The following is a 10,635-nucleotide window of genomic DNA, read 5'->3' as shown; positions in this document are numbered from 1 at the left end:
AAAAGAAAAAAAAACTGAATGTGCATTTAAATAATGACTTTCAGAGCCTGTCATTTTCCATCCATGTTGCACTGAAGAACACATTATTATTAGTGGGTTATGATCAGGTTAGTTGTTAATGATGTTAGTTTATTAATATTCAAATGTGTCTCTTGCAACATAGGCATTTCAGGTGAAAAATAGTGCGCATTTTGAATGTACACATGTGTGCTTTTAACTGTGAAAAAAAAATGATTTGCATTTTATATGTAAAAATCGTTTTTGACTGAATAACCTGCCCTCACTTATATGTCCATGTTACACTGGCAACAAATAGCTTGAAACAATTGCATCATAGCAATGCACCAAATCCATGCAGTAGTACTGCATAATTTTTTTTTAAAAAAACACGCTCCACATTGATCCTGTGCAGTAGTGCTGTACTCTGTGTTGTAACACGCTACATAACCTTACATACCCTCCTTTTTTTTAGAACTTGGCTACGATCCAAGCCAATTTTTAAAAAAACAAGTTTGCTCCCCATTCTTCTTTTAAAATGCATGTGTATTGGGATATCTTTCTCTTCCTGACGTAGCTACCAAAATCAGCAACATTTTCATTTTTACTGATAGCACAATCAACCAACCACCCATGATTAGCACCAGGAAACCCACTATTGAGCGTTCCCCCCAGGTTCCCCAATTACATCTTTCCACTTCTATTATCCCCAGATTACTAACTGTAATATTGTTTTTTCTCAGATACATTTTTATAACATGTTTTTCTTTGTGATTCAATAAAAACTCCACATCCGGATCTATTGGAAAAGTGTCCCTTTGAAAAAAATCGATATTTTCCACTTGGCTTTCCCAAATATCGTTCGTTACATGAAACAATGTTAACCCTCCAATTGACACAATTGTATCCTTTGGAACCTGTAAATAAAAAACATTATATTTCACCTGTTTAACCACGTATGTTCCATGGTTGAAATGTACTACTGTCATGTTCTTTAAGCAGGTGCTGACCAACCATATACCTCTGACCATCTTAGCCTGTGCCAGTTCTTCACTCCCCATATTGCTAATAATCACCTCACATCCTTCTGATATACTTGGGTCAGATTTCAAACCACAAATAGCATCTGTGGCATCAGGAACAAACGGTTTACCTGGACACATATCATTTTGTTCTTTAAATTTGACACATGTTTCCAAATTTGGTATTAAATAAACTTCAGGTTCCCATGACTGAAATGCCACCACTTCTGGAGTCTTAATCTTAATAAATTTGTCCTCTTGCCAAAATCCTACGTTGTGTACCCACTTCGTTTGATAAATAAGTTCAGGAGCTACATATGGTATTCATAGTAGAAATCCAATTTCCCACCTTTCCAGGTCCACATATAATGGCATCGCATTCCCCATTTCAAATGCAATTTTTACCTGTACAACATCAATTTCCCTCCTGGTCAGTCGTTCTATCATTTGATGAACAGTATCCTGCGAAACAAAATACAAGGGGATATGTCCTTGAATCAATTGTGAAACTGCAGTTTGAACTTCTCTCATATAATTCGTTAATAGTCTATCAACAGGACTCATTAAATTTCAATATTTCATTTAAAGTTTTGTCATGCTTAATAATTAGCTTTGTTGCCCGTTGCATCACATCCGCTTGTTCATTTAGAATGATTGCAGTTTCATTTATGAATCTTACTTGTTCATCCAGTCCCCCTCTAATCCCATCTAATGTTTTTTGTATTATTTCTAGGTCAATACTCAGTTGTTGCGCTTTAGTACTGAGTGTTCCTACCGAAATAGCATTGGCTGTTGATATTGTGGTACCTATTATGGCTCCAACTATAGACATTACCAATGATATCGCGAGCATCATCGCACCTCTCTTTCCTCTCCTCTTTTTAATGTCTGCTGAATTCACAAATGTTTTCTCCAATTGCATCAATATATCTCTTATCGACTGCTTAGCGTCCTCTTTTCTTATTTCCAGCCACTCTTTAGTCTGGGCTCCAGAACTCCATCGTCTCCCGTGACCTCCGGTATAAATAGTTAATGTTCTAAACCAAAATAGAAAAGAAACAGATTAAGTATATAGCACAATACTAACTTCACCCTTTTGCCAAAAATAAAACATTTTTTTTTTCTGAAATTAAACACAAGTTAAAAAGAAAATAAGCATACATGAAACAACATTTTAAATTCAATGCATTTTCATTCTGCACACCGACCATGAGCTTCCATTATATTTTTTTTTTTACTTTTTATATTATTTATTTATTTACATACATTACAGTGTTCATGCGCCATTATAATAATCAACTTTCTAACTTCTCTGTCAGTGCCTCCTGACTGTACCCATTTATTTTATCTTTTTGTGTTCAAGGGACTTTCTGTTGTATTGTGTGCATCAGTGGGCAGTAGCCCCAGTGCTTTCTGTTTCTACATGCTCAAGCCGCCTGATCTCGTGTCTGGGATGGCATGGCTTGATCTGATTTACATGGACAAACTGCTCTATCGCTGTTTCACCTTCATTCTTCAAAATTTTATACACTACAGGAGAGATCTTATCTATAATTCGAAATGGCTCCTGCCAGGCTGCTAGAAATTTAGAATTTTTCTGTTTACTTTTTCCAAAATGAAACTTGTACACCTGATCCCCTACACTGTATTCTCTCACTGATGTTCTTTTATCACAGTATGTCTTAGCACTGTCAGCAGCCCTTTCCAGATTTCTCTGAACAAAAGCAAATGCATGTTGCAAATTCTTCCTCAGTTCATCAATGTACTCATGAACTGTGGATGCACTCACAAGTGTCTGCTCCTGTGTTCTGTATAGTAGGTGTTGTGGTAACACCATTTTCCTACCTGTCAAGACCTCATGGGGGCTAACACCTGTTGCTTTGGCAGGAGTTGATCTGATTGCCATCAAAACCAACGGTAAACGTAAATCCCAGCTGGAACCTGCTTCTGCCACAAATGTCTTTAAAATATCCACAACAGACCTATTGCTACGTTCAACTCCACCTGAAGAGGCTGCCCGATATGCGATATGTAGTTTCCTTTTCACACCCAGTATTTGCCATACCTTACTCATTAGAGTACTTGTGAAATGACTTCCTCTGTCTGACTCAATTCTTTGTGGCAACCCAAACCTTGAGAACACATGGTTCACCAGCAATGTGGCTGCTGTTTGCGCACTACAATCTGGTGCAGGAATACATTCAATCCAATTCGACATCAAACATATCACACTTAAAATGTAACGGTGTCCTCTGCTCGACCTTTTTAAAGGGCCTACATAGTCTATTTGCAAATCTGACCATGGGAGAGTTAGGCCTCTTTTGATCAATGGGGCTCTATGCATTGGTGAAGCAGATTTAAATTGGGCGCATACTAGACACCCTCTAGTATATAATTCCACATCTTGGGACATAGGTGGCCAGTAAGCATAATCTTTCAGTATTTCCAATGTTTTTTGTGAACCTCTGTGGCCTGCAGTTATTGCATCATGTGCATGTTGTAGCATTAGCCCTCTGAATGAAAGGGGTACCACCCACTGTATCTGTCCGGTTATGGACTCTCTAATCATGAGTCCATCTTGTAATCTAATTCGTTTTTTATTCTTTAATAGTACCCTCAACTCTTCTTTTCCCATACAATAATTTTCTGTTAAAGGGTTTTGTTCAGGATCTATCAAATGATTATAATAGATTCCCAAAATTTGATCATTCTTTTGTGCCTCAATCAAATCTTGGTCTGGCGTGTCATGGCCCCATTGCACCACTGGTTGATCTACCTCCTTTGGTGCTTTAGAAGGTGTTACTGCATCAATTTGTATTTCACCCAGTAAATCATCAATAGGTAGCAATTCTCCCATCACAGCCCCAATTTTAGCCAGGTGGTCTGCCTTATCATTTCCCTCCTTATCCTCTCCTGGTGTTTTTAAATGTCCACAAATTTTTCTCCAGTATATTGTCAAATCATTTTCTGACACCAATTTGTCTATGGCTTGTATCATTTTTCCATGTTTAAGTGGCTTTTTGTTGTATGTAACCATGCCTCTCGCTTTCCAGCCAGGTAAATACTCCACAAAGCTATTTCGTGCATAGTCAGAATCAGTCACCAGGACAATTTCAATGAATTTATTATCAACTACAGTAGCAATTGCTTTATAAATGGCTGCCAATTCCTCCACTTGACTGCTTCTAGCTCCAATCCTCATCCCTACACTGGGGACGCCTTCACATTTCAACCAGACATTCCCTATTCCTGACACTAATTGTTTATTACTGTCATTTTCAATGTGAAAAGCACAACCATCCACATATACAGTTGGCAGATCCATGCATGTTTTTTCATCAAAAGCTTTGTGTGGTGATTGTTCAAATTCCTGCAAACTAGGTTCCACTTCCATTGCGTTTGATACTTGTTGAGCTGCACAGTCATGTAAGTCAGCTAACTCTTGAGCAATTGGGCTCTTTTTATTTTGTCCATATCTCACTTCAACAGGAAAACCTTGTAATGCCAGCGTCCATCAAGTGATTCTGGACTGCGCTAGATTACCTGACCTAATTCTTTTACTCTCTAAAAACTGCAAAGGTTGATGATCTGTTTCAATAATCACCTTTTCTCCCTGAACAATAGGGCGGAAATGTTGTAGCGCCCAGCCCACACAGTGGTTAATAGGGCCTTTTCACATTCATTGAATTTCATTTCAACTTGGGAAAATGCTTTACTTGCATATGCAATAGTTTTGTGATTCACATCATGTTTTTGTGATAACACTGCTGACATACAATGTTCAGAGAACCCTATTTCTACAAAGAAATCCATACCCTTTATGGGATATGCTAAACATGGTGCCTTTACAAGACATTCCTTCAATTTAGCTACTGCCTCAGATTGCTCCTTTTCCCATATCCAGGGTGTATTCAGTTTAAGCAGTTTAGTCAATGGTTGAGTAATTTCAGCATAATTTTCAATGAACTTTCTGTTATAGCCTGTCATCCCTAATAAACTTTTTACCTCTTTCACATTTTTAGGGTCCTTTAGTTTTTGTATGGCCTCTATTTTTTTCTTTTGTGGATTTAGCCTATGTTCAGTCACTTCATGGCCTAGAAAGTTCACTTTTTTCTTGCACCATTGTGCTTTTTGTAAAGACACTTTGGCGCCTGCTTTCTGCAATTGGCCAAGCACATGTCTTATTTCATCAAAATGGCTTTTCAGGCTTTCATTTTTTATCAGGACATCATCCACATAAACTATGGTTCCTCTTTCCGCTGCATCTGGCATTGCCTTTCTCAAAAATATGCCAAATTCACTCCCACTATTGATGTACCCGAACGGAGCTCTAACCCATGCGTATTGAGTCCTGTCAAATGTAAAGGAAAATAAGTTCTGTATCTCCTCTGCCAATGGCACGCACCAATATCCAGAGGTGAGATCTATTGTGGTAAACACTTTTGAACCATGTACCTGAGCTAAGCCCTGATCAATGAATGGTAGTGGCCATCTGGATACTGGCATTCTTTTATTCAACTCCCTCAAGTCTGGACATAGCCGCCATTGACCATTTGGCTTTAACACACCTAAAATAGGTGTATTGGATGTGCTATGAATGGGCCTGATGATTCCCTGAGCTTCCAAATTCTTTATAATCTCTGCTAATGATTCTAAACATGCCAGCGGTAGTCTATACTGGCGTACAAATACTGGACTTCTGCTACACCCTTCTGGTAGTGTGGCCACATGTAAATCAGTTAAACCACAATCATAAGCATCTTTTGCAAAAACATCCTTAAAGTCCATAAGTATCTCCCTCAGATTGTTTCTATCCTCATCGCTGTCACACGCATCCGCTAAGGAGATCTGCTCTTCTACCATTTTGGAAAATTCTGGAAAATCTTCTGGTAAGGGAATCTCTGCGCTTTCCTCTAACTGTGTGGCTGTGTCTTTTTGTAAAGCTGCCACTTTTAAATATTTTGGCATATCAGCTTCCACTTCAATGGGCTGATGTTCTGTTTCATTTTCATTTAAATTAAATATTATGCAATCCTCTTGATGGCAGCACACTGTCTCATTTGAATCATAAGGATACACAGAATGAATTTTAAATATTCTTTTGGGCTGAGAGTCCAGGTGTTCTGGCAACTCACCCTTGGCATCTACATACTTTTCAGGGATATTTCCAATCACCATGTTATTTAAATCTGCCGTATAATGTGATTTTTGTATGGCCATTCCTAATGGGGAGTTTTCCTCTAAATGAATATTCTGACAACCTTTATTATTTACCATAATTTTTACAGATCCTTCACCAATATCTACCAATGGAATGTATTCATAATCCAGGCCTTGCTGTTTTATGGATTCATTCAGGCATACAAATGCATCAGAGTCTTTCATCTGCTGTCCATTTTTGCATTTCAGTGTTATTGCAAACTGTTTTGTAAATGCAGGAATAATAGTATCTTTCCTCATTTGTAATTCGATTGCATAAGGAACCAGTTGTGCACAATGATAAGCCCTTCTTTTGTCTTCAAATTCAGGTGCCGGGCCACCTAGGCGTGACCATATTTTTTGATTAAGGAAATCTAACACCATACACATTCTGTGCATGATGTCATTGCCCATGTAAAAGTAATTTTGTGCTCCACTCACTATCCATACATTATGGTAAATTGTTTTCTGCCCAATGCTAATTTTAAGCATGCATCTGCCTGCAATTCGGTTTTCAAAGTCTGGACTGTCCAACCCAGAAACATATTGGTTTTTAATCCTAAATTTCGGGATTTCCTCCCTCTCCATTATTTTTTGCAACAATTACTCATTAATGAAGCTCCTCTCCTGTTCAAGTGCTAAAGTGGCTTTTATTGTTTTAAAATAGTCATTTATACCAACATGAACCCATGGTTGCTCATCTTCCATGTGTATTTCAGCAAGAGTGGTAATGTGTTTTTCTGAATCTGTTTTAGGAGCAATATTCTGTTTGATTGTTTTCTCTTTTAAATAAAAACGTAATGTGTGCTCATCTATGGCAGTCTGCCAATTTTTCCTTGGGTCCAAGTATATTTGTACAGGTAGTCCTTCATTGTCGCTCTGCATTTTGTCTTGACACATTAATATAACAGTGACACTAGGTATGCAACTATTCTGGAGATATACCTCCACAGCATCATTTGTTTTGGCAACGGTGTGACATTCATTTATGTCGCTGATTTGTGATTTTAGTTTCTTAGGTCTCAATGGTTTTTTGGTTAAGGACCACAGCACTCAATTCACCCCATCTATGAGAGGAGACAATCTTTTCAGGCAATCTGTCCCCATCAGAAATGGAATTTCACAAATAGATGTGATCAATACCTCTTGTTTCATTCTGTGCTTTCCTATTTTTATGTCAACCTCAGTTACACCTATGATGGGCACCTCCTCCCCATTAAAGTTATGCACTGGACCTTGATTTTCCTTCACTGTGATCTGACTCTGTGGGGTCTCCCGTCATTGATACTCTTTACCAGCTCCTTGGACATAATTGTGGCCTGTGCACCAGTGTCAATCATAGCAAATGTGTGGCATTTTTCTTCTACAGTGATGGGTGCATAATATCTGTCCTCAACTTCCTCTAATACACATAAGAAGTGTGAATTCTTACTGATTTCAGGGCTCACCCTTCTCAGGCCTTTTTCACTTTGGCTAAGCACATTGGCAAATGGAAAGACATTTTTCCCTCCTTTTTACCCATTTCTGCGCGAGAGACTTTATTCATTTCTCCATGATCAGAGGTTTTTTGGAGTGTGGCCACTGTTCGCCCATCCATCTTGGTAACATCAGGGACCACATTACAACCTTCCAACTGAACATGTGTAACAACATCATTCAGCAATTTGTCATTGTTTAATTCTGTGCATTTGTGATCATTTAGTGTGATATCAGCCCTTTCAGCCTCTTCAAAAATATGTGGCTCAAAGAATTCTTCAGGTGATTGACCCGTACCCTCCTTTTGAGTATTTCCTTTTTCTACCTGTGTTTGGTCATTGTTTTGCTTGCCCACGGAAGGAGCTATAGCATCCCCACTTACTCCCTGTTCACTGGTATTCCTCATGCATGAGTCATTTTTCTTAAATCTGTCTCTTTGTTCTTTTGGAATTCCCGGTGTTTCTTTTTTATTTGCACAAATCTTCAATGTTTGATTTAATTCTAGGTTAAACCGTACCTCTTTTTTAGAAGTATTTGCATTTTCTGTTACATGTTCATTTATTGTTGCTTTCACTTTTAAATCATTAGGCATCTCAGAGTCATTATGCAAAATTACATCAGGGCAATCTGTCTTTTTGGCACTGCAGGTGTCATAAGTACTTAGTCACTTCTCAGAAGCCCCCCGGTCATTGCTAGGGCCATCAGCCCCCTCTTTAGATGGTTGTTTTTGTGCTGTATAGAGCTTTCCTATTTGCTCAGCTAACATTTTCACTTGGGCCTCAAGGCACTGGAACCTTTCCATCTCTCTAGAATCCTCTTTCTGTGGCCTAGGTGGTTATTGGTTGTTTTCCCCCTGATTGGATCTATTCTGATACCTCTCAGGTGATTGATGTCTGTTGGGATGGTTTCTGAACTCTTGATTCATTTGTGGAGGGGAGCGGGGTGCACCCATCCTTTGATTATAGTCCCCTGGTGGGGAATCATTGTACTGACGTGGATTGTAGTTCATGTTTTACCTCATGTCCTGTCTCTCAGATTGTGGGTACTGGCCCCTATGTTGATTTCCATTATCAGTAAATCGATCCACATATCGGGGTCTATCCTGATTGCTATATATCATGGTTTTGGGATCAAATCTGCTCTGTGCCCCCAATGTCTGGTAGGGACCATCATTTCTTTGATCTTGATTTTGTCTCTGGTTATTGTTCATACCTGACATATCAGGCCGATATCCTACCCGGGGCCTGTCCCCTAAATAGCTAGGGCTGATGTAGCTCTCCCTATTACTAGGATCATGTGACTGGAACATTGGTACAGGAAAGGGCGATCTTTGTTGTTTATCCCTTTGTTCAGGTGTCACATTATTTTTACCTGGGCTTTGAGCAGACTCAAGGGACATTTTGGCTGACCTGATTTCCATTACTGTGGCTGAGGGTTCTTTAGATTTAGGTCTAGTATCTTTCATTTTATTACTTTCTCTACCCTGAGAATAGAGTACCTCATATAGTTTTGTGCTTTGATGTACAATCCATTCAAGGGACTTGTCACGGTCAAATTCACGGACCAATTGGGATATGATATCTTTCTGTAGCCCATAGAAGTATGCAGTTTTAAACTCATTGGAATTTGGGTCAAAAGATACATCAAAGCGAGAAAATGCTCTTTTTAAGTCTTGTAAAAATTGGCGAGGGGATGTATTAGGCCCAGCAGTGATTGTGTAAGCGACTTTCTTTGCCTCCTGCAATGACTGAAAAGGAGAAAAATTACGCCTAATTTCTTTTTCAAACTCCACCCATGTCATATTCTGCTGTTCATTTAATCCCCTTATGATGCTGGCCGTCGGGGCATCTAAAGTTAAATGAAAATATTGTCTGTACTGTTCCTTAGGTATCTGGAGTGATTTAAAAATGTCATGAACCGCTTCTAAGTGATCCTCAATGCAGCATTCACCTCCCTTTTTAAATGGTTTGATCAGGGCTTTAATGGATTTCATTATTTTTATGGGGCTACTTGTTGCAATGCATGTAATTGCACTACTTTGTGATTCAATCCTGTTTTCAGGTGTATGAGATTGGTGGCTGCCCCCAATGGGAGTACCAAATCCCCCAAGGGCGCTGCAACCAAGTTCAGTCACCGGCCCAGTCACTGGAGCACTAGCTCTTTGGGCGGAACTAGAATTCACCTCCATTCCATTGAATGTGGTACCCTGCCGCCTCTCCTGGGACCTGGAAATGCACATTTGTTGTTCTAAGTCTTTGCACTTTTTAAGGAGCCTGCGTGCTTCATTTTGCAGATAGTTGTTTTCATCACTCATTTTATCTATTACCTTCTGCATGTCGCACATTTGCATTTGGCATTCATTGAATTCTTTGTTTCTCTTGTCTTTTTCTTGAATCATTTTAACCATTTCTTGCTCTGCACTTTGGAGATCACTTTCTTTTTCAAAATTTTCTTTTTGTAAAATCTGCATTTCTGAAACAATCTCATCTTTATCCAGTCTAATGTGGTCCACTAAGGATTTTAAGTGTACCAATTCTTGCTCACTATCCTCAAATTGTTTCTTGCTTTTGGATAACTGAGCATCAAAGTCTCTGCATTTTAATTGCATGTCTTTTTGGCATACATCCAATTCTGCTCTTAACATTTCCTGATTTTTACTTGCCCCATCTAATTCAGTCTTTAACCTGTTAATTATCTGGGCATCATTTTCCTGCATTCGCAGGGACCTATTCAAAATAAACCATATTTTGCCGCATAGCCGTATTAAACAGTCTTTCTCTGCACTTTTATTGGCTGCATTCAATAATCTTGTAAGGCAGAACTGAATTATGCTGCCTTCTGCAAAAATGTTGTCTAGTTTTTCTTTCTGCACCTCACCCTGAATGCGGTCGTGCCATTCTAAGGTACTGTTCGATGACCACGTCCCATGTGCAAACAACTT

The sequence above is a fragment of the Ambystoma mexicanum genome, chromosome 9, assembly GCF_040938575.1.
Source record: "Ambystoma mexicanum isolate Mex_15411 chromosome 9, UKY_AmexF1_1, whole genome shotgun sequence".
Taxonomy (NCBI): Eukaryota; Metazoa; Chordata; class Amphibia; order Caudata; family Ambystomatidae; genus Ambystoma; species Ambystoma mexicanum.
This window is presented reverse-complemented; position numbering follows the sequence as displayed.